Consider the following 8,225-nt stretch of genomic DNA (forward strand, 5'->3'; position numbering starts at 1 on the left):
TGTCACAGTATGATGACAGCCCACTTCTGCTTTTCACACTTGTTTTCCAACTGCAGTCCCCTGGGTTGGAGTCATTATCTGCAATTAAAGGCATTTTTACATCAGTCCAGGATATTACAATTGGAAACTTAGTGGGCTAAGGTGTCAGGTTGGCCTGTATGCACATTTAAGTCATTAAAATAATCTTAGCAAATAGTAGCTTCTGCTTAGGCATTCACGTATTGCATACTAATCAAATGTTCAGTGACATTTGTCATATTGCACTGCAACTCCCAATTCTTAGTATCTCTTCTTATTTACTTTCTGTGCTTAATTGTGTTCAATATGATTTTTTGTTAAGGCCTCATAAGGCCTTTGTTCAGCCATTTATTGTAACTTGCATAGAAATATTATTTGCTAAAAGAGATTATTCATTTTTCTGCCGATTTGCAGTTTCACAAGATGTGAGCCTACGGCCTTGTGGTTAAGCTGACATAGAGAACTCCTAAAGAATGTATCATGATATGAGAACAATAAGTAGCTTCATGTTCAGCTCGTAGTGTGGGAGCTGCGCCCATGATGGTGGACATAGCATACAGGAGATAAACCTCCAGCTCCCCTTGTGATAAAAATAATAGGCTCATCTGTCCTTAGAAGGGGGAGAAAGTAAACGCCTCAAGAATACGTGAGATAGTTAATTAGTAGCGCTTCTCATAGACTTAGTATGCTTATGATGCAAGATTCATTTATTCAGTAGACTATAAAAACTTGTATCTTTGTATCAATAAATCAGAGAATATTCCTTGTATACAGAACTTGGTCTGTGTCAATTCTCTCCAGCTGATTGAAGCGCTTCCAGATATACTTGACACCACAGGCAAACTTGTATCAGAATTTTAGATCTAACAATTGCATGGTACCATTTGTGTGCTGCGTCCCTGGAGTTATTCTTCAGTTTTTTTAGACTGCATATACAGATAACTGCACCGCTTCTCTTACTCTGTAAGTAGGGTGTATGTCATATGCAAGCTAATTACTAATCATAGAAAACTGCAGATATGTGTTTGTGAATTAATTCATAGTATTAGCTTGGTGTGGCTCAGATGCACTCTGTGTCCAGCTATGGGTTAAAACCTGAAAGGGGGAGATTAAATTACTATCATCATCATCAACATTTATTTATATAGCACTGCATATTGGCGTAGTGCTTTACAATATGGAACAAACATTAATAAAACAATACTGGGTAAGACAGACAGAGAGGTAAGAGGGCCCTGCTCTCAAGCTTAAAAAAATATCTCTTTTATTGTTTCTAAACTCTTCCACTGTCTCCAAGAGGTATTTATGGATATAGAGTTCCAGATATGTAGTTATAGATGACTGCACACCCAATACCAATTTATGGCATGGGTTGTAAAATCTAGAACTCTTGAAATGTCTCTTTCAGGTTATATCAATATCATCAGACCCTTCAAATTCTTGGTGATTTTGTGAGATCTCGGGACATCTCAAATGGGTGACGGAGAAACTGGGATAAGTTTGAATGAAGGGAATAAGGACACAGAAAAGGTCATATTTTCTCAAATGTTATACTTACAGGAGTTTGTAGGTAATATCATCTTTGTAAGACATTCTGGTAACAAGTTAGGCCAGTGTAAGGAAACCCTGACTTGGAAGGTGATTGAACAGAGGTCATAAACAACTAATTTGCAGACTTCCTAGTTCTGATATCATAGGAAGGGGGGCTTTTGGTACCTGAAGATTGTTAAAATGTTAAGCCTGTAAAATTTGGGAGTCAAATTCATATTGAGAAATGTCCCATTGTTCATGCCCTCTCAGCAGACAGAAAATGGATCATTTGTGAGTTTAATATTTCTGTTGTTTATTCCTTTCTATCTACATGAAACTATTCTATTATATCTTTCTATGTCATTTTGTTAATTGTTTTCAGCTGAAGCATTGTGGAATATTTTACTCATTAAATTACAGGTCTCTGTGTTGAAACAGAGGAGATCATGTTATGACAAAGGGAAATATCAGTCTGCAGCTGTATTCCATCGCCTGGAGCTCTCATATTATATTATATTAGTAGTAGACTCACAATGGATATTACCTAGAACATGTTGCACTTACAGTCAGGTCCATAAATATTGGGACATCGACACAATTCTCATATTTTAGGCTCTATACACCACCACAATGGATTTGAAATGAAACAAACAAGATGTGCTTTAACTGCAGACTTTGAGCTTTAATTTGAGGGAATTTACATCCAAATCAGGTGAACAGTGTAGGAATTACAACGGTTTCTATATGTGCCTCCCACTTTTTAAGGGACCAAAAGTAATGGGACAAACTAAACAATCCTACATCAAACTTTCACTTTTTAATACTTTGTTGCAAATCCTTTGCAATCAATTACAGCCTGAAGTCTGGAAGGCATAGACATCACCAGACGCTGGGTTTCATCCCTGGTGATGCTCTGCCATGCCTCTAATGCAAACGTCTTCAGTTCTGGTGTGTTCTTGGGGCATTTTCCCTTAAGTTTTGTCTTCATCAAGTGAAATGCATGCTCAAGCGGATTCAGGTCAGGTGATTGACTTGGCCATTGCATAACATTCCACTTGTTAGCCTTAAAAAACTCTTTGGTTGCTTTTGCAGTATGCTTCGGGTCATTGTCCATCTGCACTGTGAAGCTCCGTCCAATGAGTTCTGAAGCATTTGACTGAATATGAGCAGATAATATTGCCCGAAACACTTCAGAATTCATCCTGCTGCTTTTGTCAGCAGTCACATCATCAATAAATACAAGGGAACTAGTTCCATTGGCAGCCATACATGCCCACGCCATGACACTACCACCACCATGCTTCACTGATGAGGTGGTATGTTTTGGATCATGAGCAGTTCCTTTCCTTCTTCATACTCTTCTCTTCCTATCACTCTGGTACAAGTTGATCTTTGTCTCACCTGTCCATAGGATGTTGTTCCAGAACTGTAATGGCTTTTTCAGATGTTGTTTGGCAAACTGTAATCTGGTCTTCCTGTTATTAGGATTGACAAATGGTTTGCATCTTGTGGTGAACCCTCTATATTCACTCTTGTGAAGTCTTCTCTTGATTGTTGACTTTGACACATATACACCTACCTCCTGGAGAGTGTTCTTGATTTGGCCAACTGTTGTGAAGGGGTTTTTCTTTACCAGGGAAAAAATTCTTCTGTCATCCACCACAGTTGTTTTCCGTGTCCTCCGGGTCTTTTGGTGTTGCTGAGCTCTCCAGTGCGTTCTTTCTTTTTAAGAATGTTCCAAACAGTTGATTTGGCCACACCTAATATTTTTGCTATCTCTCTGATGGGTTTGTTTTGATTTTTCAGCCTAATGATGGCTTGCTTCACTGATAGTGACATCTCTTTGGATCTCATATTGAGAGTCGACAGCAACAGATTCCATATGCAAATATCACACCTAGAATCAACTCCAGACCTTTTACCTGCTTAATTGATGATGAAATAACGCGGGAATAGCCCACATATGTCCATGAAATAGCTTTGTAGTCGATTGTCCCATTACTTTTGGTCCCTTAAAAAGTGGGAGGCACATATAGAAACCGTTGTAATTCCTACACCGTTCACCTGATTTGGATGTAAATACCCTCAAATTAAAGCTGAAAGTCTGTAGTTAAAGCTCATTTTGTTAGTTACATTTCAAATCCATTGTGGTGGAGTATAGAGCCCAAAATATGAGAATTGTGTCAATGTCCCAATATTTATGGACCTGACTGTATATTTAAGTTAGGCCAAGGCTGCAGGTTTACAGAAAGCATAACATTTCTAGAAATAAAACACAACACATCTTATTCTTCCTCAGTTTGTACTGTACAGTACACATGATCCCCGACATTTATTAGATTTATAATAACACATACAGGGGTAGTCAGGAGCTGATGATTACAGATAGCATGGATGCAAGTAGAAATCCATGTGTACAAATAAACAAACACTAAAAAATGAGACAGGGCAGAGGGGAATTTGCCCGTGAGAACTTACATTCTAGAGGAATGCAAGCTCTCACCGGCCTTCCTGCCTTGCCATAAGAGCTAACATTCCTCTAGTGAGTAAGTACATAGTCTCTGGGACATTCTTTTTAAACATTGCAAATTGTTACCATTCCTTACAATGATTCTAGAATGTGGAGGTAGAGCTGGAGGAAATGTAACTTGTTCGAAGACATAAATGCATCGTACAAAAGCTTTATTAATGCAGAAGCAGAAACGGAGTTGGCGTGACTGCAGACTGGCACTATATGAGGGGACTTCAGGGGCGCACGCGCGTTACCCCCAAAAAACCCCCCAAAAAAAACAACACGAGAGCTGCTGCGCATGCGCGTTTCGGCAGCACTGTCCTATACAGCAGCCGTGGCGCTGTCAAAGAAGCGGCGGTATACAATGCAGCACCTCCGCGGACGCTTATTTGACAGCGCCGCGGCTGCTGTGTAGGACAGTGCCGCTATGGTGGGCACTAAGTTAGCGCAGGGGGGGGGGTTTCTGGAGACTCAGAAACCCCCCCTGCGTGCGCCACTGTAAGGCGCCACAGTGTTCCGCAGCGCCAGAATATGGAAACAAGGACATACATAAAACAAGGACATACAAGGCAGACAAAATAAATGCAGACATGAAAACAAAGGGTATGGAGGACCCTGCTCATTAGAGAGCTTACATTCTAAAGGGAAGAGGGCACTGCTGAAGCGAGGAACGAGTGTGGCTCACAGTGGACATGGGACAGTTGTGAGGGTGTATTAGTATAGTATTATCAGAGATAAGGTAAGCGATAATAAAGAGATGGGTTTTTAGAGAACATCTAAAGATTTGAAGGCTGTGGAAAATTCGTGTGGTAGGGAATTCCATAAGTGGGGAGCAGCACGGGAGAAGTCTTGTAGGTGGGAGTGAGAGGTGGTTACCAGAGACGAGACAAGACAAGACGCAGGTCAGAGGTAGATCTAAGAGGGCGGGAGGGAGAATATTTTGATATGATATTTGAGATGTATGCAGGGGTAGTGGTGTTGAGGGCTTTGTACGTAATGGTGAGTAATTTGAATTGGATTCTGGAGGACACAGGGAGCCAGTGTAGGGATTTGCAGACTGGTGCAGCAGATGTGGAGCGGTGAGAGAGGAAGATCAGACCTGCAGCAGCATTTAGGATGGATTGAAGTGTGGATATAAGGGTATCAGGAATGCCAGATAGCAGGAGGTTGCAATAGTCAAGACGGGAGATGATGAGGGAATGGATGAGTTTTGATAGCATGTTGAGTAAGAAAAGGGTGTATTCTGGCAATGTTTTTAAGGTGGAATTGACAGGACTGGGAGAGAGTCTGGATGTGAGGAATAAAGCAGATGGTGGAGGCCGGTGAGACACCAAGGCAGCGGGCTTGGGAGACTGAGGAAATTGTGGTGTTATTGACAGTGAGGGAGATTTGAGGGCAGGTGGTGACTCTGGCAGGAGGGAAGATTATAAGCTGTGTTTTGGACATGTTGAGCTTTAGGTAGCGTTGGGACATCCATGTGGAGATAGCAGAAAGACAGGTGGTTACACGAGATAGTACAGAAGGGGAGAGGTCAGGGGAAGAGATATAGATTTGGGTGTCATCAGTGTAGAGGTGGTACTAGAGGGCGAATGAGGGAATTAGTGCTCCAAGTGAAGACGTGTATAATGAAAAGAGTAAAGGACCAAGAACAGACCCTTGTTGGACCCCAACAGATATTGGGAGTGAAGGGGAGGATGTGCCAGAGATAGAAACACTAAAAGAGCAGTTCAATAGATAGGAAGTGAACCAGGAAACATCTGTATCACAAAGGCCAATGAAGTGATGGGTGTGTAGGAGAAGAGGGGGACCAACAGTGTCAAAAGCAGCAGAGAGGTCCAGGAGAATAAGGGAGCATTTTAGTTGCAGCCTTAGACAGATGGATAGGAACACTTCTGTCCCCACAGCCATGCCGAGGCTGAAATACCGGCTTTACCATGGTTAGTGATAGCAACAGTTGTGAGATCTCGCAGATTGCACATCCCAAATCCGGACAATAGTTATAGAAACAAAACAGCGGTGATTATCTTTTGAAAATAAAAAAATCTTTATTGAAAAAAAAAACAAAAACAAAAACAAACATTCATTTGTAGGAAACGAAAGGCTTTCAAAATATTGTCTTTTCCATTTCAAATTTGCATAAAAGATGACATTCCACTATAACGGCGGCAGCAGAACACTCACGCACCTTGTAATTATTTATATAGGGTCTGTGAGGTAGAAAGTGGCGTACTGTCAGACATTAAACACTAGGGGGCATATTTACTAAACTGTGGGTTTAAAAAGTAAAGATGTTGCCATAGCAACCAATCAAATTCTAGCTATCCTTTATTTAGTACATTCTACAAAATGATAACTAGAATCTGATTGGTTGCTATAGGCAACATCTCCACCTTTTCAAACCTGCTGTTTAGTAAGTATACCCCTAAATCTTTTGGCTCTGTGAATTTAGTTATTTATCTAGAGGTGGACACATTTTCTCTCTGAAAGTACGCAGGAAAAGACACGCGTATAAAAGAATATTTCCATGCGTTTGTGGAGTCGGCTGCATCTCAAATTAGGTCCAGCTTAAAAACAGCAGCATTAAAAATATACTCTAAACTTATAGCTAATAGAATTAACCCTATCCTCCCTCAACTGATTAGTGAAGATCAGGTGGGCTTTGTGTTTGGTAGGCAGACGTCAAACAACACGAGAAGGGTCCTCAGCATAATGTAAAGTCATACAGCCTCTTCTACTGCATTAGATAGGCTGCACTGAGATCAACTCTCTAGGGTTCTTGCCAGATTTGGCTTTCAAGGCTTCTTCCTCCACGTAATCCGTACTTTATGTCTTTAGAAATGGGTTCCTCTCCTCTAAATTCAAAATTAAACACGGTGCTAGACAGGACTGTCTTCTCTCCCTGCTCATATTTGCTTAGGCAATGAAGCCTTTGGCTGAAAAAATTAGAAAGACCATCTCCTTTATGGGGGCCATATTATATATATATATATATATATATATATATATATATATAAATAATAAAACCTGCCTCTTTGCAGTTGATGCTCTCCTGTCTATTACTGACCCCGAGACCTCGTTGCCCGCCCTCTATAATGTACGCCGCAAAATATTCTGAAGCTTCTTAATATAAACTAAACCCCTCTAAATCAGACACCTTGCTGTTTGAATTTACACAGGAGTCCCTCCAGTCACTTAAATCTCTTCCTCTCTGAAATACCTCCATATACTTATTCCCCTAAAACTCTCGAATGTTATGGATTGTAATTATTTACCGTTGTTACAGCAATTAGACTCATTAACCGGTCTCGTGGTTGGGAAGTATAGCTGCGGTAAAGATTATATTCTTCTTGTAGACCTGGTATCTCTTCCCCTCTATCCCATATATAGTTCCCAAAAAGTTAATTAACACATTTTATATGATCTAACTTCATTTTGGACGGAGAGGCACACATCCCAGACTTGATAGGGAACGTCCGTTTCAAGCCAAATTAAAAGGATGCCTAGCCGCAAATAAGTTATCAGGCTGCTCATTGGACGAACTCGATACTCACTTCCTTCTTCCCACCTTTCCAAATTCGCTTCATCGAAATTATTTCAGAATCTTCACTTATTCTGCCATAACCTTATTATCAAGATGCATAATCTTCTTGAGGGTGGCTGCCTTCTGTCCTGCCCTCAACTACAGGATAAATACCACATCCCCTCTCAGGACTTTTATATATATTTACAGATATGCCATAGGATTCAGTCGCAGGAGAGACACACACACACGCGCACACGCGCACACACACACACGCCTCTTTGAAACCTCCTCCCTCTCAGATATGTCTGATTCTCTCTCCCTTCAACCATAAGGCCAGAATTTCCACATGGTCTAAAATCCTCTCAACTCCTATAGAATCCAATAAACTACGAATACCATCTAAATGGAAATTTCCCTGTCTGACGGGGAGTGGGGAAAATTTTTCCAGAAAGTCTATAAAATGTGTAAATGCACCAATCGTTGTGAGATGTCGGTAAAGATTATCCATAGACTATACCTCACGCCAGATACTCTCCATAAGATCTGGCCTACAGTTCTGCTGGAGGGACTGCGGTAAGACCGGATCCCTCACACATATTCTGGGGCTGGCCAAAAATACGGGCTCTCTGGGGTGGAAGCGTT

The sequence above is a fragment of the Mixophyes fleayi genome, chromosome 2 (assembly GCF_038048845.1).
Source record: "Mixophyes fleayi isolate aMixFle1 chromosome 2, aMixFle1.hap1, whole genome shotgun sequence".
Lineage (NCBI taxonomy): Eukaryota > Metazoa > Chordata > Amphibia > Anura > Limnodynastidae > Mixophyes > Mixophyes fleayi.